Source organism: Manis javanica, chromosome 1 (genome assembly GCF_040802235.1).
Source record: "Manis javanica isolate MJ-LG chromosome 1, MJ_LKY, whole genome shotgun sequence".
Classification (NCBI taxonomy): Eukaryota; Metazoa; Chordata; class Mammalia; order Pholidota; family Manidae; genus Manis; species Manis javanica.
This window is the reverse complement of record NC_133156.1, coordinates 184,460,124-184,482,687: the sequence shown is the minus strand read 5'-3', so window position 1 is coordinate 184,482,687 and position 22,564 is coordinate 184,460,124. Positions and strand designations below refer to the sequence as shown.

Genomic DNA, 22,564 nt, shown 5'->3' with positions numbered 1-22,564 from the left:
AATGAAGGAGGTGAAAGACCCTGAAAACTACAGGAAACTCAGAGAGAAATTAAAGACACCAATAAATGGAAATACTTCCCATGCTCATGGATAGGAAGAATTACTATTGTCAAAATGGCCATCCCGCCTAAAGCAATCTACAGATTCAATGCAATCCCTATCAAAATACTGACAGTATTCTTCAATGAACTAGAACAAATAGTGCTAAAATTCATATGGAACAACAAAAGACCCCAAATAGCCAAAGCAATCCTGAAAAGGAAGAATAAAGCTGGGGGGAATTACACTTCCCAACTTCAAGCTCTACTACAAAGTCTTGGTAATCAAGACAATTTGATATTGGCACAAGAACAGACCCATAGATCCATGTAATAGAATAGAGAATCCAGATTAAACCCACATATATAGGGCCAATAAATATACAATAAAGGGCCATGGATATACAATGGGGAAATGACAGCCTCTTCAACAGCTGGTGTTGGCAAAACTGGACAGCTACATGTAAGAGAATGAAACTGGATCACTGTCTAACCCCATACACAAAAGTAAACTTGAAATGGATCAAACACCTGAACATAAGTCATAAAACCATAAAACTCTTAGAAGTGGGACTACATCAAACTAAAAAGCTTCTGTACAGCAAAGGACACCATCAGTAGAACAAAAAGGCATCCTACAGTATGGGAGAATATATTCATAAATGACATGTCCAATAAGGTGATGACATCCAAAATATATAAAGAGCTCACATGCCTCAACAAACAAAAAGCAAGTAATCCAATTAAAAAATGAGTGAGGATCTGAACAGACATTTCTCCAAAGAAGAAATTCAAATGGCCAACAGGTACATGAAAAGATGCACCACATAACTAATCATCACGGAAAGTGCAAATTAAAAGCACAATGAGGTATCACCTCACACCAGTAAGGATCACCACCATCCAAAAGACAAACAACAACAAATGTTGGCGAGGTTGTGGAGAAAGGGGAACCCTCCTACACTGCTGGTGGGAATGTAAGGTAGTTCAACCATTATAGAAAGCAGTATGGAGGTTTCTCAGAAAGCTCAAAATAGAAATACCATTTGACCCAGGAATTGCACTTCTAGCAATTTACCCTAAGAATGCAGCAGCCCAGTTTGAAAAAGACAGATGCACCCCTGTGTTTATCACAGCACTATTTACAGTAGCCAAGTAATGGAAGCAACCTAAATGCCCATCAATACATAAATGGATAAAGAACAGGTGGTACATATACACAATGGAATATTACTCAGCCATAAGAAGAAAAAAAATCCTACCATTTGCAACAACATGGATGGAGCTAGAGGGTATTATGCTAAGTGAAATAAGCCAGGTGGAGAAAGACAAGTAAGTACCAAATGATTTCACTCATATGTTGAGTATAAGAACAAAGAAAAAACAGAAGGAACAAAACAGCAGCAGAATCACAGAACCCAGGATGGACTAACAGTTACCAAAGGAAAAGGGACTGGGGAGGATGGATGGGAAGGGAGGGATAAGCAGGGGGAGAAAAGAAAGGGGGCATTATGATTAGCATGTATAATGGGGGAGGCACAGGGAGGGCTGTCAACACAGAGAAGGCCAGTAGTGATTTGACAGCATCTTACTACACTGATGGACAGTGAATGTAATGGGGTTTGTTGGGGGGACTTGGTGATGGGGGGAGTCTAGTAAACATAATGTTCCTCATGTAATTTTAGATTAATGATACCAAAATTAAAAAAATCAAAAGGAGAAGAGGATTTCTTGACATGTGAAAAAATAAATAAATAAAAAATAAAAATAAAAATAAAAATAAAAATAGAAATACCATTTGACCCAGGAATTCCACTCCTAGGAATTTACCTGAAGAAAACAAGATCCCAAATTCAAAAAGACGTATGCTCCCCTATGTTTATCACAGCACTATTTACAATAGCCAAGATATGGAAGCAACCTAAGTGTCCATCAGTAGATGAATGGATAAACAAGATGTAGTACATATACACAGTGGAATACTATTCAGTCATAAAAAGAAAACAAATCCTACCATTTGCAGCTACATGGATGGAGCTAGAGGGTTTTATGCTCAGATAAATAATCCAGGTGGAGAAAGACAAGTACTAAATGATGTCCCTTATTTGTGGAGTATAACAAAGCAAAACTGAAGGAACAAAACAGCAGCAGACTCACAGACTCCAAGAAGGTTACCAAAGGGAAGGGATTGGGGAGGGTGTGTGAGGAGGGAGGGTGAAGGGGATTAAGGGGCATTATAATTAGCACTCACAGTATAGTAGGTAGGTCACCGGGAAGGTAGTACAGCATGGAGAAGACAAGTAATGACTCTATAGCGTCTTCCTACAGTGATAGACAGTGACTGCAATGGGGGCGTGGGGGTGGTGAGAACTTGATAATATGGGTGAATGTTGAAACCACAATGTTGTTCACGTGAAACCTTCATAAGATTGTATATCAATGATACTTTAATTTTTAAAAATTCCAATGGCCTTTTTCACAGAAACAGAAAAAACAATCCTAAAATTCATATGGTACTACAACCAACGGAACATAATAGAATAGAAACAGACTTATTTATATTAGAAATTTGGCTTGTGACAGAGGTAGCACAGACTATTCAACAAATTGGTCTTGGACAATAAGCTATAGGGAAAGATAAAAAGGACCCCTACCACACACACACACACACACACACACACACACACACACACACACACAACTTTTAGCTGGATTAAAATATAAATGTAGAATGTAAAATTGTAAGAGTTCAAGATGAAAATATAGAAAAACATCTTTATAATTTCAAGGTATGAAAATGTTTTTAAGCAAGACAAAATAGGCAAAAAAAGAGGAAAGTGATAAATATAGCTACATGAAAATGAAAAGTATTTGTAACATATGTGGCTATTAAAGAATTAGTGTACACCATGTACAAAAAAAGTGTTGAAAACCAATAGTAAGGATACAGGCAATAAAACTGGTAATTTATAGAAAAGAATATTGAGTAGGTGATAACATGAAAAGAAGCTTACTTTGTTAGTAATGAGAGGAATGCAAAATAAAATAAGAAATTTCACACCATCAGAGTGGTAGCACTAAATGGTGGCTAGTATGTGGAGGAAAAGAAACCCTATTTAATTGTGCTGGTGGCAATGTAAATTCATACACCAATTTCTAGGACAGTTTAACAGTATTTACTACAGTTAAAGAGGTGTAGGCTTTGACTTAAGCAATTTCACCTCCAGTTATGTACCCCAGAGAAACCTTTGCATTTAGGTGTAAGAAAGTTCACTGCAGGACACTTCGGAATCATGAAAATAAAGAATCAACCTAATTCTCCACAAATAGGAGGACAGAAAACATTTTAAATAGTATGCCTAGGTAAAAATGAATGAACTAGATCTCCTTGTATCAAAATAGTTAATTCTCAGAAAAAAACATTAGAAGTGGAAAAATAAGCTGTAAGATGATATTACAATGAAATGCTAATTTTTTTCAAACTGTTGGTTATGACCCGTCTGTAAGTTGTGAAATCAGTTTAGTGGGCCACTGCCAGCATTACAAAATTAGAATAGAAAGGAAATATCAGAATGTGCTGGAAGCAGTTAAACAGTATTTTCATGAAAGTTTTGTATCAGATTATGTATGCATACACACACAGGTATACATGTATACATACTTGCATGTGGATGTTTACAGGGTCAGAATGTCAAATGCATTTCTTTTGTTGAGGGTGGTAGAAAAGCCTGAAAGCCACTGTTTTATATATAATAAAAATGCAAAACAATATTATATGTTTACAGATCCTACAGCATGCCTGGGAGTGACAAACACCAATGTAGATACCACTGGTAGATTTCTGTATCCCTATGCCAGTATCACACTGTTTAAACTACTGTAGCTTTGTATTAATTTTTGAAATCTGATAGGGCAAATCTCTCAGCAGCATTATGATGCTGATGATTTAAGGTTTGGGGATATGTTTTGTCTTCCCTCTTTTGTTTGAATTTTTGGACCTATTTTGTCAAGTTCTGTGAAGAAGTCTCTTGGGAATTTTTATTGGGATTGAATTAACTTTAATTTGAACAAAAATTGACATATTTTATGATATCAAATCTTTCTGTCCATGAATATGGTATTTTGTCTCCAATTTCTTAAATCCTATTTCATGGCTTTCGATAGATTCTTTTGATTTTTTTTTCTGTAATGGTCTTGCATTCTTATCATATTTATTTCTAAGAGTCTGTTGTTGTTGCTCTTGTTATTATAAATAGTATTTTTAATTAATTTTTCTATATCTTGTTATGATGATCTTGAACCTTGATCTTGTTTCCCAACTTTCCAAACTTTATTTCTAATACTTTGCCTATAGAGTCTCAGAGAGGTTCCATATTGACCATCATATAATCTCAAATGATGACAGTTCTCTTTTCTTGTTTCCAACCTTCCCTTCTTTTTTCTATAAACACAACAGTCTCAGCCCAACTCCAGGCCATACCAAAAGAGTGGACTCTACTGTCTCTGCAGCAACACTGGGCCGGAGCATGAGCATGAGCACATGGAACAAAGCTAACATCAATCCACTATACTGACGGTGGCTGATCATCACTCAAGTTCTCTTCCATGTATGCTTGGATTGTACAGTTGTACTATTAAAAAAAAAAAACCTTCCTTTTTCCATCTCCTGACTCTACTCAGATTCCTCATTCATTCTCTCCCGCTGTAGATCTTCTGGGACTGCTCACAGGAACCCTACTAGTCCGGTATTTCTAGTTCTTTCCATTATCATGTCATTATAATAGAAAGATTATTTTAGTATCCTAGACAACCAGATTTAGTGCCTGCATTCTTATCCTCATGATGATCCTAAAGCTAGCAGGTATATTGTACAAGATTATGTAAAACAATGCTAAGCTTCAGTGGGTTGAACTATACAAAGACAAGATATGAGCCTCCCATTTCCTCTTCCCAAAAGGCATGGCTTTGGGATTTTTGTACTTTGGTTTTTTTGTTTTTTGTGGGGTTTTTTTGTGGGGAGAGGAGATGTTGATGGGTTCTGTTGTTTTGTTGGCTGGTAGGTTGGTGGCAACTATTTTCCTCAGTTTAAGTCTCCTTATTTTTACATCTAAACATAAATGCAAATATATTTTATTAATAGTGTTCCTTCTATTCTTTTACAAAATATATTATTCTTTCATTGTGGTTTCTAGTTTCTCTTTTTATCTCTTTAATCCTTTAAACCAAGGAGGTTAAACCAACCATATTTATGGTCTCTTTCAGATTGCTTTTCTATGATCTCAAGTTGGGGTTGCTGACTCTCCTGCTTATTGTAGCCACAAAGTCTTTTTCATGGCGGATCTTTTCATGGGTGTTTTGTAATTTTTTACTGAAAGCTCGTCTTCAGCTGAACTTGATTTTTAAATGGAAATCTATAATCACAGTGAGCTTCCATCTGCTTCTGTATGTGTCCTAGCAGTAACCTAATCAGGACTACTCTTTATGTGCATTTTTAAATTTAGGATGTCTACAACTCATGGGCAATACACATTCAGTCTCCAGAACCTCTCAAAGCATAAGCTTGGGATTTCACTTTTTCACAAAAGGCTTTTAATTTTTTTGCCCAGAATCCAGGCAGAGGCAAACTTTCTCAGCATCTTCCTGATTCAATGGCTGGGTTTTTTTCTAGTCCTCCTCTCATGGAGGATTTAGCCCTCAACTGCCATACCTTTCTGCTTTCTTGCATGAGCTCCTGCAGGGCACCTGCCCAAGGCCTTAGCTCTCATCTCTGCATGGGCCCTACCCCAGCCCAGTGAGAGCACAGACAGACACACCCACACCCCGCCTGCTGCAGTGCCTTACCACTTCCAGCTGTGTTTTCCATTCCCTCTTCAGTTCCAGCAACTGGACTAATGTGGGTTTTGTTTCATCCCATGTTTCTAAGTGATTGTAGTAGGAAGTGTTCTATATTAGTCCACCCCTCTGGAGTCCCCTTTTCCTTCACAGAGGCCCCTGAAACCAACCATGTCTTAAAACCTCTCATGAAAGCCAGAAGCAGATACCTGTGGGGTCCAGGGTAAATCCCACCTGCAGAAAGCATCTACAGAATTTGTCCAGAATCTTTCTGGGAAGCAGGGACTGGGCTTGTCTGCTTACTTACTGGACAATTGCTGCTTAACAACCACCTTTCTGTTCTTGTGCTGGAACGAAGTCAGAATGCTTCCTCCCTGCCAATTTCAGAGGGTGAGATCATCCTTACAGAGTCCTTGGGGAGACATGAAGTTAGGAATCTTTGACAGAAGAAATGCATGTGGCATGTGAAACTTAATGAAAGATCGTCTCCTAGAGAAACAGACCCTCTGAGGTCTGTCTCTTTGTTGGTGGTGGTTATTGTTGTTTTGGGAAGGAGGCTTCCCAGGTTTCTGGTTTTATTTTTTTTAAAAGAAAGTGGCAATGAGCCAGGCCACTTGGCCCTTGATGGAGGGAACATAGACCTTCATGGGTCAGCAGGCTGAAGGATCACAGCTGAGCTCTCTGATGACATTTAAAATTGTGACTTTCAAGCAGGATTGGTGTGGCAAGTCAAGAGGAAAGTCAGCAAGTATCTCAGGAAAGGAGAATCATAGAAAACAGGGCCCCAATTTTAAAGTCCACGACTGAGACAAACACCTCACAAACATTCCAGTCAATGGTTTTCTTGTACACACACACACACACACACAAATGTTTAAATCACAGTGGGTACCAAGCCTATGCACCCAGGCTTGAGAATAATCAGCCCAAGACTAAATCTGTAGAAACCTCTTTAACACGACTCCTAGTCTTTAGATTTACTGACGTCTTTCTTCCATGGTATTTCCTACACTATGGTTCTTCAACGCTCAATACCTTTCCTGGAGTCAGAAAATCGGCTCCAGGGAAAAGTTAGAGTAATTAGTCATCCACACCCTAATGTACAGTTAACCTAATGTATTATCCATCCAGAGATGATGTCTCAATCTCAAGTAAGATGAAGATTTGCCTAAAATTACTCTGGTGCCAAGTGAGGTCTCAAACAAGGCCCTCCCACACCAGATCCCAAGCTCTTTCCACACCTCACCCCTGTGCCTTGGAACAGGAGGCTGGAGCCCCTTCTCGGGACCTGTGAGCCTGAGCCTTCTCTGCCTAAGGGCACAGCACTTTCCGAGCAGGCACTGGTGATGAACACGCCCAGGTTCTTTTTCTCCCACCTCAGCCTCTGAATGCGCGTGCGCATGCACACACGCACACGCACACGCACACACACCACCAGTCCCATCTGTCTGCTGGGGCCATAAAGAAAGTAGGAATGATGCAAAAACTCACTTCCCTTCCTTAGGAAGTTTCTTCTCATGGTGAAGTATCTTTGGGGACCCATTAGCTAATGCCTTGCTATCCCTTAGGGAGATTTCAGCATCCTTGAGAAATAAGCAAAGGAATTTTCCTGAAACCATGTCATTCACATCACTTCAAAGCCTAAGGTACTGAGTTCTTTGGAGGATGTTAATCTCATTAAGAACCTCTAATACAAAGTTGCTCAAACACCATCCACAACTGCTGCTGAAGGGTGACTCCATGGGCCCATGTTTGTAACCCACGGCTGCACATACTGGCCAGAGCAGAGTGAACCATGAGTGCAGACCTGGCCCAGGAAAAGCCAGCCCTGCTTGGGCTGAGCCAATTAGATTCTCTCTTTCAAAAGAGAGGCCCAGAGGGCAAGATGCAGGCAGCCACTGGATTTGTACTTTCAGAGCAGGCCAGTTACACCGCTGTGAGAGAGCCCAATGCAAGCTGCAGACAGAAGCCCGCAGACCTGAGAAGGGGGCTGCCCCTCAAGCTGAGGTCAACCTGAGCCAGCAAGCAAACCTCATGGGCCTCCTCCTGCACCCAGACACCATGTTGGAAAAGAGGAAAGAGGCAAAATGCTGAAAGACAAGCAATTACCCCACAAAGGCATGAGCCCTCACAATTACAATGCGTTGGCCCTGAAAGCTGTGGCAGAAGCGGCAGGGAGGGAAGAGAGAGTGGGCAAAGGCATGTAGGGTGGCCCCCAGGGTGAGGGAAGTCGGGACCACAGGACATAGAAGAAGGCCCCTGTTTGCTACCTCCCCTTTCATTTTTCTTCAGACATTTCTGTTTCCCTCCTTACGGCAGCTTTTCCTAAACTCCTTACTCTATCCCTCTCCCCTTCACTGTCATGTGAACATCTGCCTCCTCCATCAGTAAAAGATCACAGCGCCCAAGAGGAGGTCTGCCATCCCCCTGACCCAGACTCCCTGTCACCTGCCCATCCCTCCTTCCTCATCTGATACAGAGGAAATATGCCTCTTCCTTTACAAGCCCATCTTCCATCCTGTGTTGATCCCAAGTCCTCGGACCCCCAGGCCCCTCCACTCATCATCCGCTCTCTCTTTTGCATCTTTGGGCACTTGCTCTCTGACAGCACCGTCCTGTGTGCCTGGAATGTGCTGCAGCATCTCCAGCCCTGAGCCCCTCCTCCACCTGGCATGCCCACTGGTCACTGCCCTATTTCCCCAACTCTCACAGTGCCAACCTTCTGAAAGGCGAGATCTATACTTCTCAAATCTCACCGACCTTCAACTCACTATGCCCATTACATTTGGGAAATGGCTCTGGGGAAACGAGGAGAGCTCGCAGCTGCAAAATGTTATACCTGGTTCCAGTTTTCCTCCTGCACCATCTAGCGTGGCCTACCATCCCCTCTCTAATGGCCATGGTCCAAACAGGACACGCTTGGCACATGCGAGCATGACTGCGTTTCCCAAACCATCCTGCACCTCTATAAACAGTCCCTCTGTTCACCAGGACCTGTGCGGTATACTGTGCCCAGGAGCAGAGAAAAGAGCCAGAACCAGGGCTCAGGAGTGCCCAACAGGAGTGGCGCCTGCGGTAGAGGGTGAGGCCAGGGGAGACACACCCCGACTCACTGCCCCACTCCCAGCCTGCCTCCCCTTCTCCTTGGTTCTACCCACCACATCATTCTCTTCACTGGCCTCTCTTCTTCAACCACCATCTTCTGTGTCTTTTCCTGACCCCAGGCTCTTCTTTTCTCTTTGACACCTCTCTGGCACAGTTGCCATCTCTCTCTCTCTCTCTCTCTCTCTCTCTCTCTCTCTCTCTCTCTCTCCCCTTGAGCAATTTCATTTCCCCTAAGGAGTCACTATAACCTCCAAAGTGGTGAAGACCCAGTTCCTCTGACCTCTCTTTGAACTCAAACCCCACTGGTTATCACCACGCAATTGACCACAGGAAACGTTCGAGTGCCTCAGACACAGCACATCCAGAATGAAGCTCGGTCTCTTCTCCCCAAGACCTCATCCAAGCTCCCCTCCACAGTAACCGCAAGCCCCTGTGAGGTGTTTCCCTTATGGGCTTGCTACTCAAAGGCTGGTGGGAAGCGCACAGAATGGGGCGCAACAGAAACGCAGAATCTCAACCCCTCCCAGCAATCCTGACCCAGAATCTGCATCTTTACAAGGTCCACACATTCACAGTAAAATTCAGAAGTGCAGTTTACAGCATTTATCACAACTATCCCTCATTCCGCTTAACTCTATGTGAACATGTACCAGACTTAGAGGCTTGATATTAAAGCAGGAAGAAGTAAACTGAGGCAAACAGCAACTTGCAGAAGTCCCCTCGACCTCCACTCACTGCTTTGGACTTTGTCTTACAGGGAATTCCTCAAGGAGGATGCTGTACTTACAGACATCTTACTGTTTTCAGAAATCCCTCCTTGTCCCCTCAATCCTTGTCTATATCATTGAAGGACTCTGAAAGGCACCCAGACTACCCTTTTTATTAAGAAAGAGGGAGAGACATAATTTGATTTTTCAAAATGAGACACTCACTCATCTGTCTGAAAAGGTCCGAGCTGACGTTTGCCATGGGCACCATGTAGAATGCATGACACCCAGTTCAGTCTTGTTGGATTTTCTCTCTCTGAGCCTCAGTTTCCTCATCTATAAAATAGAGAGATAATGATAGCTCCTTTGTAATGTTTCTATAAAGATTAAAAATGGCAAAATATGTAAAATATGCCCTCCAATGGACTGTGAGCAAATATTCATTGAGTGGAGAAAAGAAGTTATTTAACATATTTGCACCTCAGTTTATTCAAATGGAAATTGAAGACAATACCAAGTTCATTAAATGCAAGGTCCCCAGCTCCTCCCACAGGCCCACACACGCTCACTCACATGCACACACATGCACTTTTGCATACATGCACACGCCACATCCATGTGCACACATGTGAGCACATGCACTCACAAGCCTGCACATATACACATGTGTGCGTGCATGTACTCATACCCACACATACACACATGCACACACACAAAACAGCTGTTGTGTCAAGATTCAGCTTAGCAGGCCTCCTCTGGCTTTTCCTGTACAGGAGGCAGCCCCTCCTTGAGGGTCTGAGCACCCACTGCGGGGTATGCAAACCTCTGAGGTCTCCCTGTCCTTCTCCCCTAAGTGTTGCAAGAGCTCCTCCAGGGTGAGGACCTGCCATATCTGATCGTATGTTTACAGTGTCCACCACCCCAAAGCTTGGAGTCCAATGGGTACCCAGCAAAAGCTGATTATAAATGCTGCTTATGGGGGAACATGAGGCACGCCGCTCTCCCCCAGAATCAGCTGCAGTCATAGGGTCCCAGCGCTCACAGGAGACAGTTCCACCAGAAGGACCACGCTGACTGGTGGCGGACTGAGGTGCCAAGACACTTCAGGCTTCGTCCTTGGAGGTGGAACTGCAGAGCCAGGGACAGAAGCCACAGCCCAGCGCTTGCACAGGCCAACTCTTCTATCGGCACCCTCGCCTGGATCCTGGGTCTGGCACCCGGGCTGTGCCTGTGCAGGGAGCCCCCGAGCAATGGCCAAGCTCTTCCCCGCTGTTCTCACATGCATTTGCTGTCTACTTCCTACAAAGAAACACAGCTGCCTTTTCCAAAAGGTAGGAATCCTGGGGAGCATGAGGTGCTTGCCCAGAAATAAAGATCCAGGTTTCCATTCCTTGGCAGAGAGTTTTCTCTAGCCCGGGCATCACCACATATGCAACGCACCCAAGGCCATCCCAGAAAAGCAAGTGTGACCCGGATGCCCTGCGAGTGCCAGCATCACGGGGACACGTGGTGACATGGACCAGGACTTGTGAAATGAGCAAGAGGGGGGTGAGTGAAAGCAAGTTCAGCCCACATCACAGCACCATCAGGAAGAGGTGCAGGCCCGTCCTTCACCCTCCTCCATCGCAGGTCCCATCTGCGCAAATACCTTCACTTAGGAAAGCCTGCGGCAGACAGCCACTGTGCAAGGAGCTTGGGGAGGCACCAAATATAAGACCTAACCAGGCCTCTGGCCTCCAATATCAGCAAGCAATCCCCTGGGCTGGGTACCTGTGGGTCTGAAAGAATCGGACAACAGTGCTCACCCGGGAGAAGCTTACAGAGGCAGGGCATATGGCCACACGCAGGAAATGAAGCACCTCAGGAGCCAGGATAGAATCAGGAGCTAAACTGGATGGCATAGACACTAGCTGCTCCAAAACCTCAGAGAAGCAAGGGAAAGAGCTGTGTGGACAGGAACAGTTGGGAAGGTGCATGAAGGGCACTGGGAAAGGTGGGTGGGTGGGTAGGGCAGGCAGGGGGGAACAGCACATGCAAAGGCACAGTGTGATTTGTCACAGTGCATCTGTAGCAATAACATGGATTTCTGCTCATTACACTGGTTATGGCTTATTTTGACTGATGATTCACTTTGACATCAGCCCTGCCAGGGCTTCATACAGCCTAGCCGCTTGGATGGGCTAAGTCATCTTCTTTTCCCAGCCGTGTCAACAAACCACAGAGCAAAGCCAAACCATGGGCAGCTAGTCAGACAAGGAGCGGAAAGGCAGCCTTGAGAACCAGCTCTCTCCCCTCAAAAGGTCAAAGAGGAAACTTGGTCCTTCCACTGTCTGCAGCTTCACCATCTGTGCTTAAAAACCCTAAAATCAATGCTAGCAAAAAAGATAGCAGCGCAGGAGAGGAGAGGATGGCACAAAGACTTGGCAGCTTATTCATCTGCCTCCTAACCATTGACTGCTTTGGCTGATTGATGGAAGTTCCTGCAAGACGAAATACCCTGAGCCAAAAGAGAACTCAATGTCAGGCCTCTCCTAACATGGCTCCCAGGACCACCATCTCCTGATATTTGAGCTGCGATGGAGCACCCCCCCACCCCGATTCCCACTGAGTCCAAGCAGGCTGGACCTCTGACATACTTCTAATTAGGGGAATAGAGACAACAAGTCATAGGATGTCACTTCTAAGATTAGATTATAGGACTTTCACCTCCTATAAAGTGTCTTACTTGCACTTTCTCTGGCCTCTCTAGTGCACTCACTCTAATGAAGTCCACTGCCATGTTGGGAGCTGCCCTACGGAGAGACCCACACGACAGGGAAGTGAGGTCTTCCTCTTGAGCAGATGGCAGGTTGCATGGGGCCCACGCTGAAGGAGGGGACTGACTGCAAAGAAGTGTGGGGAAACTTTCTAGGATGAGGAAGCCATTCCCTATCTTGATAATGGAAGTTAGTATACAATTATTTAAAGTCATCAAAATTCCTCAAATTTAAATGGTCGATTTGTATGTACAAACACTGTGATAAAAAAAAAAACAATAAAAATGAAAAGGGGCTCCTTTTTTATAAAAATAATAAAGAGTAAAAATTGGTTGTCACTTTTCAAGTCTTTATTTTGTAAAATAAAAAGGTGGCAACAGTGTGGATCCCCAAAGTTTTTCAACATTTTCAGGGTTGAGAAATTGACAAGTCTGAGAGCCACTGTATTTGTTATCTATAGCTATGTTGTAAATTACTCCAACATTTAGCTGTTTAACATAATAATCATTATTATTTCACAGGTCTTATGAGTAGGGAATCTGGGCAGGCTTTCCTGGGTCTTCCGGCTCATGGTGTCGGCCAGGACTGCAGTCTCATCTGAAGGCTCATCTGAGGCAGGGCCCGCTTCCTGGCTGACTCACATGGTTCTTGGCAGGATTCAGTTCCTCTCAGGCTGTTGGACTGAGGAAATCAGTTCCTCACTGGCTGTGGGCTCAAGGCTGCCCTCAGTTCCTGTCTTCGTGGATCTCTCCATACATGACCACCCACATGACCACCAGCTTCCAGCGGAGCAAGTAAATGAAGGAGCAAACGAGGGCAAACCAGGTGGAACCAGAGACTTTCTAGAGGCTGCCTTCCACAGCCAGCAGTCTGAACATGGGAGAGCCAGGCTTGGTGGGGCAGTGAGCCCCCGTGCGGCAGGAGAAAGGGAGGAGAGGCCGGGAGCCACCATGCCTCTGTGCAGAGTTATGTGGACAGAAGCCTGTGGTGCCAGGTTTCTGGTTCCATTTCCTCCCCAAATGAGGACAGCTGCCAAGAATGGAGGGCAGGTGGTAGGGCAGGAGGTCTGCTGGGAATGGAGAGCTTTAACAGAGCTGGTATGGTGAGCAGGGACAGACGTGCATACAGGACCCACCTGGAGGCCTAGCCGGCTCCTGAGCCTGGAAACTTTCTGGGTCTGGATGAGCTGCTCTCTGAGGCTCCAAACAGCTGATGCCCATAAGGAAAAGCAATTCTTAAATCTGCCCCCGAGGCAGATTTGCCTTTTTCTGAGGAAACCACCCTGAGAGCAGCAAAGGCCCACATATGACCCCCAGAGACCGTGCAGCCACCAGGAACCCAGGTGTAGATGTTCTGGGCAAACGTGAGTGCCACCTGATGTGGAGGGACTGGCCTCTCAACATGGCCCACACAGAGATGAAGCCAAGGCAGCCAGTGCCCTGGGCTCGGTGACGCCCGTCCTTCAGGGCCCAGGAGCAGGGTTGTCCTGGCTGCAGAGCAGCCCTTTCGGACCTGGATGAACGGCCCCTCTGTCAGATGTCCTGGTAAAGGCAGGTCCCAGCACAGGAAATGAGAGGATCTAGCACTGGGCTGTGGTGAAAAGGCATTTCCTCTTCTCTCTGGGTCTGGGGACAAAGTAAGGTCTGTCCCAAAAATGAATTCAAGTCTCCACTCTCTGTCCTGATTGATGGGCCTGGGTGTAGGGAGAGCAGACAGGGCCCTCTCTTTGGGGAAGAGAGGATGGCAGTCAGAACTCTGCAGGGAGGCCCACGCTCCTGAGAACAGGCCTGTGACCTTAAGAGCCGCCACATCTTGTAAGTGGGTAGCCAGGACACTCTGAATCTCACTGCTGTCAACTCATCCAAGCCTCCAGGACAGTCCTATTCAAAATGTCAGCCTGCCTTCAGCTATGCTGCTGTACATGAAGAGAAAAGCTTACACAGCTCTTCCCATGGAATAGCAAGAAAGAGAGCAGTGGTCCCTGTCCCAGGCCAGGGCAGCCATGAGATGACATGATTCAGAGGCACAGCCAGGACCACACGTGACCAGCTTTTATATGGCAGCAGGCTGAGTGAGACTCAGGAAGGTGCAGCACGCTGGGGGGGTTAGGGGTGGGGTAAGGGGCCCTGCATGAGTAATAGGCTGTGAAGTTGACTGAAACATGGGTTTATACTAGCAGGTAACTGCTGAGAGTCACACATACTGGTCAAACAATGGCAAGCTGGTCAGGCATTTCAGGAGTCAAGGCTGAGTGAGGCATGACTGATGCAAGTGAATCTACAGTTGGGTGTGGCTGGCACTCCCTGCTCCGCCATCTCCTAGCCCAGGTCCTTTCAGATCAGCTCTCAGCCAGACAACTGACAAGTCAATCCTTGCAAACCAGCCGTGCAGATTAGCTAAAGAGCTAGCCACCCAAGAGGCTGCACATCTGCCCTTCTCTCCATCAGGACCGTTGCTCATGGAGCAAGATGCAGACATTAAGTGAGACATAGAGTTCCAAAGCTACCTCTGCACCCAGGAATTCAGAAATGTTTTGAATAACCAAATCCAACTTCCAAATCAAGGCCAAAATCCCACTCACCTTGGACCCCCATTTTAGCTATGCCAGAGACGAATGTGTCCTGGTCACTCCTCAGCCCAGGAGCCTGAGGCAGACAGCACACTCACCTTGGGGAGATCCACATTCTTTTCTGGTCTGCATTTTGCTGTGCACGGAGAAATGTCCCAGCTTTGCTGACCTGTGACAAAGGGGTAGCAGCCAAAAAGAAAAGAGATGAGAGAACAAATTTTAAGGAGAAAGATGTTTACAGATAGATTCATTTTCTTACTTTCAACACTTGAGCTACAAAGCCTTGGACTGCTGCAATTTGCAATCAAATGTCAGACATACAAACTTCTGTAGAAGGTAGCTGTGTCAGCTTCTGGAATTATCTTCTCAACCCAGCTCTGTGAGGATTGAAGATGGTGGACACGATGTGAGCCTTAGTCACCAAAAGGTTAGAAAGAGAGAGGTCATGAGGCTTTGCACAACTGAAGAAGGGCTTTTTGTGTGTAAATCCAGCACCTAATTTAACACACCCACCTATGGTGACCATCCATCAGTCAGGAACCCCAGTTCACAGCTGCTCCTCCTCCTACAAGAAGCCAGGACTCTGGGTCTAGTTCTCCCAGGCAACAACCACTTCCTCGATCCAGTGAAGGAGGCCAACAGAAACCACAGATAACGAAAGCACAGAGGAGAACAGTTTCCAGTCTGGCGCAGATGCCCTGCACACAACAGCTCCTTTACTCCTGCTCTGATGTTAGGGGAAGGCAGGATGGCCGCACCTTGCAGGTATTTCTCTCTGTGTTCAGAGCACTCTTGGGAATTTTCTGGTCACTGTGGGGAGGGAGCTCATCCAAAGCAATACTGTGATTGCCCTGTCACTGTGACTACTGGAGCCTCAAAGAAATACCCGTTGATCTGTGTCATCAGAGCCACCACCCCAACCCCCAACCCCCATGTCTCCAAACTCGCCCTTGTGCTCATTCGGTGCCCCTGCAGCTCCTGTCACTCGATCACCATTCCGGGTTATTCCCCAGCCACACCCGGGGATGCGGAAGACAAATATTCATGTCCGGACTGAAGGCCCTCTGTCACTGGTCCTTCTAAAGGCAGGCCTGGGGCGACTGCAGCATCTTCCGTTTGACAGGGTGTGTCGGGGCTCCAGGCACAGGTGCAGGCGGTGCCCAGGTGACAAGAGAGACCTCAGCACCTCCCTTCCAGAACCTAAATCCCACACGATCAGTACCTGCAGGGCCTCAAAAAGTGCCTGCAACTCAGTGGCAGCTCACCAAGTATTTCTGGAAGGGGAGGGAGGCGAGGCCGTGGCGGTGGGAGCCCTAGCGGGGAGAAGGGCTCGGAGGCAGCCGCCAGGTGACCCCGGGAGTGCAGCGCGAGAGGCGCCCCAGGGTGTCTCTGTGGTATGGCTCTGGACACACCGCCACCTCAGCCTCCCAGGACAGTTCACGCGCGGTTATCGCAGGCGTGCTGCGCCTCCCAGAGGAATACATACATATAAAGGATAAAGGGCTGTGCAGCGTGGCTACATTTCTTTTCGCGCTCCCGACTCCCAAGGGATTGTGCCCATTTCGACCAAGGCTTGGGAAGCACTGCCCCCTTGTGGCCTCTCGGCCGCAGCAACTTGCGTCATTCCGCCTCCCCTCAGGTTATTACCCCCGAACAACTTCACTGCTTTGTCCGCCGGAATGACCCTCTGCTTCCTTCCGCAGGTCATACCCACCTGGAGATGGGTACAAGCAAGTCGCAGTAACAGCACAAAGCGGCATTTTTCTGGCTCAGCCCCACCTTTAGAACTGTGGGTACCGTGAACCCCACAAGTTCCAACCTACCAATTCAAAGAATTCCAGGGAGTCTGGGCCACTCCGGGCCACTCGCCATTTTCTCCCACCAACGAGTCTCTTTCTCTGTGCGCTGCTCTCCCGCTCGACCCCAAACTCTCAGTTCTGAGCTCCAGTCTGGTCCCTGCGTGAGGCCCCTGTGGACAGAGCTCGGCTGCCCTGTCCCCCCAGAGCTGGACCTTTCCCTCTGCCACAAGCGACTGTCTTTAGATCAAGTTGGTGCTGTCTGGAGAAGCCCTCCTCCTCAGGGCCCTCAAGCAAATAGCCCTCATATCATTCCACTCCCCTCCCCAAAGTTCTCAAATTAGATTCTCAGAACTAAAACCCATGCTATATTTACAAGGTGCCTCTTTTTTCTTTTTCTCTTCTTTTTTTTTTTTACATTTGAAACCAACAGTTCTCTCAGATATTATTTTTGAAAGAAAAGGTGTTCATCATTATAAAGGGAAAAAGCAGAGAATGAGGACATCTGGATCCCAGCCCTGGGGGTCACCAACCAGCTCTGTGACCCTGGAGGTCTTTTGGGGCCTCACTAAAATAACATGTGGTGAATATGTAAGCCTGGAAGGTAGGACCTGTGGTATTGAGGTGGAGGTGGACCTGGAAGAGGAGAAACCCAAACAGGAGACAGTGGAGCAAAGGATAAGAGGGCAATCACGGTGTGCTGTCCCAGCCCCACCCACTCCAGCAGCTGAGCCGTTAGTACTTCAAGGATCTGCAACTTTGTGGTGACCAGAGAGGGGTTCCTGCAGCCACACAAGGCCCTGAGGAGCGGGCATCACAGGTGTGCAGACATCCAACCCAGACCCGGCAGAAGGTATGAACGGATTTGTTTCCAAACACATGAGCAAACCTCCTGAGGACTTCCAGAAATGCCTGTGTTATTCAGGATGGTGGGGGACACTGAGGTCCTGTAGCTGGGAGGGGGCCTGTAGTTAGGGTAATCAAGCTAACAGATGTTCTCCAGATTGGCTGCTCCTGGGGACACCCAGGGGACGTAACTGGGGTTCATCTGGATCACTGGAGTCCGGGTGCCATGTACGCACACATCATTCACTTTGGCAGACTTGGAATAGAACCATTTATTTATTAGGCAAACCCTGGAAGGGGCATCAGCAGAGAAGTCTGGTGCTCACAGTTGGATACGGGCCCTCAGTGCTCCCTGTTGACCTTGGAGACCTCAGGGCAGTGATGAGGCAGCAACTGAAGAAACCCCCAAAGGCTTCTCTGAGCCTCTGGACAGCTCTAGAGATGTGTCTAGATGTTCAGAAAGGAGGGAAGTGTGAACAGCTCTACCCAAGCTTGAGAGATTCCTGATCACTCCACATTTCTAGGAAAAGGATGCCTGAAAGCACTCAAGTTCCTTATCTAATACCTTAAGTTTCTAGATGGGTTGGATCTTCGTGGAAACCATGGGAACAATGTCAGATGTGCCAGAATCTGGCACCCTCTGGAGAGATGGGCATGTATGCTTGATCCAACAATTCCTGAGGCTGGACTATACCTGCCATTGCAGTTACCCGATCCAGTAAATCTGCTTTTTTGCTTTGGTTCAAAAGAGTAGGGTTTTCATTACTTACAACCAAGTGAGTCCTCTTATACTACAAGAGCTTGTTAAGACTTCATAGATGATTGGATATGGGCTGAGAGGGTAACATCTCAGGCTGGCAACATGAAGTGTGGTTGACTGGGAGGGGTGCAGTGGTCTTACAAGTAACAAAGAAGTTAGGTAGGTGGAGTCCAAGTTCTGCCAGACATGTGGGCAGAATTAAAATATCAGTCTATACTTCTGAATGCTCACTGTAGGCTGGTTCAATAGACTTTGAGTCCATGAAAAGCCTATTTTACACATTCTTATTGAAGGTTAATCTCTCTTCACAATCACCTTTCACCTTTGCACTTCAAGATATCAGCACTTAACACTTAATTCTGAAGTGTATTGGGTACCTGAAAAACAACCATACATAATAATAAAACTCTACGCAAGTCCAAATGGAATGAACTAGCTACCCACAAAGAGAAGAGGCCCTGTGGATTAAGGACTATTAAATATGAAGTACATTTGTCAGGAAAAACCTTTGTTTATATAAACAGTAGAAGCACCACCATGGAAACCCTGCTTGGTTTGCTCTGCAGCCCATAAAGGCCTTCCAGCCAAATTCCTGCCTTCCTTTTCACTGCTAGCCCACATTTTTAAAAAACATCTCCAGCCAAAATTCCATGATCTGCCTGCTTGGTTTCCAGGCTCAGAAAATATCATTTAAAAAGTGCTGGAGACTGGCTGAAACCACTGCCAAAGCTGCTACATGAAAGCTCATTTCTCACACACACACACACACACAAAGACATATTTTGTTTGCCAACTACAGTATGCTTTTCCTTTTTTATGTAACCCAAGTTTCCTTGGGCCCCACAAGGCTGCAAGGCCAATGAAATAACCTTAATATATGGCCGGCAGTAACTCAAAATTCTCTCTGGGGTTTTCTCCTGTCTGCCTTCAGAGGCCTTTAGTCTCTGCAGAAGGGCTCCAGAATATTTTAGAAGGTGCACATCAATGTGCCCGAACAAATCCACTGCTAGGTGCAGTGTGGCCTGTCCCCTTGGCAATGTCCAGAGAGCTACCTGTCACCTCTGAGCTCTCCCCGGAAGGCAGGGCACTTGGTGGGACGTGGTGACGCTGCGGAGAAGCCCTCACTTCCCTGTGTGTACCTCTCAACATGCCCAAACTGCTGTGTCCACTGTCACGTTTAGCAGAAGATGCCCCTGACATCCAAAGACCTCAGCCATATATTCAAGGGCTGGTCCAAGTGGTGAACCTGGATCTTCTCAGGACTACCCTCCCCTCCAGCAGCTGAAGTCTGCTCAAGCCCTCACCAAATAGGCTTCTGGGGGTCCAGCCCACCCATTCAGACTTGTCCAAACATGTCTGACCCCACTTATACCCTTGTGGGGATCCCTGATCCATCCTACAGAGACACCACTACAGAATGAAGCAGTGGCAGCTTCGCTTTCCTCTGCCCATGAGACAGGGACGTGGATGTAGTCAGAGTAGAGTGAGGGCCTCCGGAGGGGGCAGGGCCAGATATTTGCAGTCAGAGCAATGTAACTACATGCAAGGAAACCCCCCCTACTAAAACTGTATGTTAAACATTAAGCTCTAGAATCATTCTTCAGCGAGATCAGTTAATGTTCCCCAGATAAAGAAGAGTAGCACACGTTTTTTTATGCTAATCATTTGTAACCATGTGTAAGATTCACTTTAACATACTAAAAGGCCCAGGCCTATGTGCTGTCTTTCCTCCTTCAGATCTGACGAGGTGATTTTGCAAACTGAGCAACTAACTTAGCATGCTGACCCAGCTGTAGACGGCATGGTAAAAGGCAGGAAGAATTCCATCTCAAAGATAAGATTGCATTTTAACACCCAGGTAGTTCAAGAGGCAAGATTCTTTAGCAAACAGACAATACCTCAGCCCACCTTGGGGGCTGGGCAGGAAACCTTTTGATGTGCTCCCGGACCAAGGCGCTGGTGTCCCAGAGAGAAATCAAGGCAGGAAATTCCCTATGTTAATTTTTAATATTCAGGGACCACTTAACAAGTCCACACCCCTAAGTTTTTTTCATGTCCTTGAGAAATCCTCAACTGCCTATAAAACCCCCTTGACAAAGCACCACTACGGACTCTCTTGTCCCCTCCTGGCGTGAGCCGGGAGCTCTGTCCATTCACTTTATCTCTAAATAAAAGCCTGTACACCTTGCTCTCCTACCTTGACTGTTTGTGAAGCTCATTCATCGGCTGCGCGAACCAGAACCCTGGCATCACCCGCCTGAGGCAGATGACGTGGGCGCGAGCACTGGGCCAAAGGAGTGCTCTAGTCCAAAAGAAAAGTAAATTGACCTCAGATTATTTTCCAACAGCTTTTCCCACTTCTTAACATTTGCCACATTGCAATCCACATTCCAATGTTCAAAAGGACAGGAGCATTGATAATATAAAAGAAAGAAGTGAAATTAACCGGAAATAAGAAGCGTAATATTTATGGCCAGGCATCAAATTTGACTTTTACCTGAAATGTTCTCCGTGAGATACTAGGGAAGCCAGACCTGCAGAGATACAGTGATGCTGCAATGAATCAAGTTAAAGTTATTTATTAAGTCAACTTAAATTTTGGATATCTCCTTTTTTGGTAACTGTGAGAAACACACTCACTGGTCCAAACTCAGTAAGTGGACATGGAGACAGAGAACAGCAGGGCGAGGCTTTAATGACGGTCTTGCAAGATAAGGTGACTGGTAAGCAGGCACACCTGGGGCACTTGGTGCAAGTAATTTATTCCCTACTATGCGAGTCCCTCCCCTGGTTCCTCATTGGCTGAGTACTACAGGGTTCACATTCCTTCCTGGATGTCACCTAAGCCAGTTATATGCATATTAGGCCTTCTCTTACATTTGTCTTAATTTCATTGGTAGGTTTAAAACTTCTTTCTCTTCTCAAACAGGTATAGCCAGGTCCTTAGCAATTCTCCCCCCAACGCCCACTCAGCCTGAGCAGCTTCCTGGCATATTTTCCACCACGTGACCCTTTGTTAATACCTTACTGTTAAAATGTTTAAACCTCCTGGTGGGGATAAATCACATTTAGGTTTTTATGCTTTTTCTAACAGTAACTTAGTTTACTATATAGTTTCACTTACTTTTTGAAGTTTTTAAAGTTCATAATTTAATAAAGAATAGGTAATACCTTCTCTCTCAATTACCTACTTCCCATTCACATCTCTGGGAAGTTTTACCTTCCATAAGTTATATATAATATAGAAGTAAAAGCTCACTTATCGACACTCTTTCAGGTAATAAGTGTTGAAGAACTTCAAGACTCCAAATCATTGTATTTTTTTCAGTCTCAACACAGACTTCAATTCACTTATTTCCAACTCAATCCAAGTTAAGTGGAAGCCAAAAATGGCTTGAGAGAAGGGCTGTGGATAAAATGAGAGTTCTCACCTGGCCATGGTTGACTAGCTTCCTGCACATCTGTGGGCAATACATGGCTGTTGACTCTATATAAAGAGCTCCGCCCAGTGGTCTGGGCACGACACCGTGGCAGGGTTGCAAGGCTGTAGGAGAGCAGAGCAGAGGCTGGAGTGGTGGCAGTGCTGAGGACAGAGGCCCGGAGGACGGCTGTGTGGGATGGCTGTGAGGACAGAGGGGCCGAGAGGCAGGGACCAGCTTGCTGCATGCAGACTTGCTCTAAGTGAACAGGATTTTGGTGACTGACCTGCCACCTGGAAATAAAGTTGGGTATAACCCTTTCACCCCAAGAATGTTTTGCTGTTATTTTCTTTGGTCACACTGAATCCATAGCGAACTTGCCCAGGGCTGAAACCCATTGGCAAGACAAGGGCAAATTGGCTTATTCTGGGGTGTTTCAGTCCAAGCATCACATCAGGAAAATGATTCCTCTGTTTAGCTCTGGCACCAGCTGAGCAGGGAGAAGCTAAACAAGTATTTGTGTAAATCAAGCCTTTTACATCATTACTTTCTTCAGTGTTATATTTGAACTATATTAATGATTTGACGCCAATTTTGGGGGGGGGTTCCCACAGCACCAAGCAATTAACTCAATTCTGACACTATACCCAGAGATAGCATCAGAATCTACAGGTTAAGGGCTCAGTCCCATAAGCCTGCCCCAAAAATTCAGGTGCTTATAGAAAACCCTGGCTGT

General features: G+C 46.0%; 1 long non-coding RNA gene across 1 annotated transcript; it reads right to left on the bottom strand.

The window, feature by feature from the left end:
- Nucleotides 1-15,108: 15,108 nt before the first annotated feature.
- On the bottom strand, nucleotides 15,109-16,374 carry LOC140849771 (uncharacterized). Its single transcript, XR_012131988.1, has 3 exons — nucleotides 15,521-16,374; nucleotides 15,267-15,419; nucleotides 15,109-15,176 (listed from the first exon to the last, which is right to left on the bottom strand). It is a non-coding gene; the product is annotated as an uncharacterized lncRNA (long non-coding RNA).
- Between the last annotated feature and the right edge of the window lie 6,190 nt (nucleotides 16,375-22,564).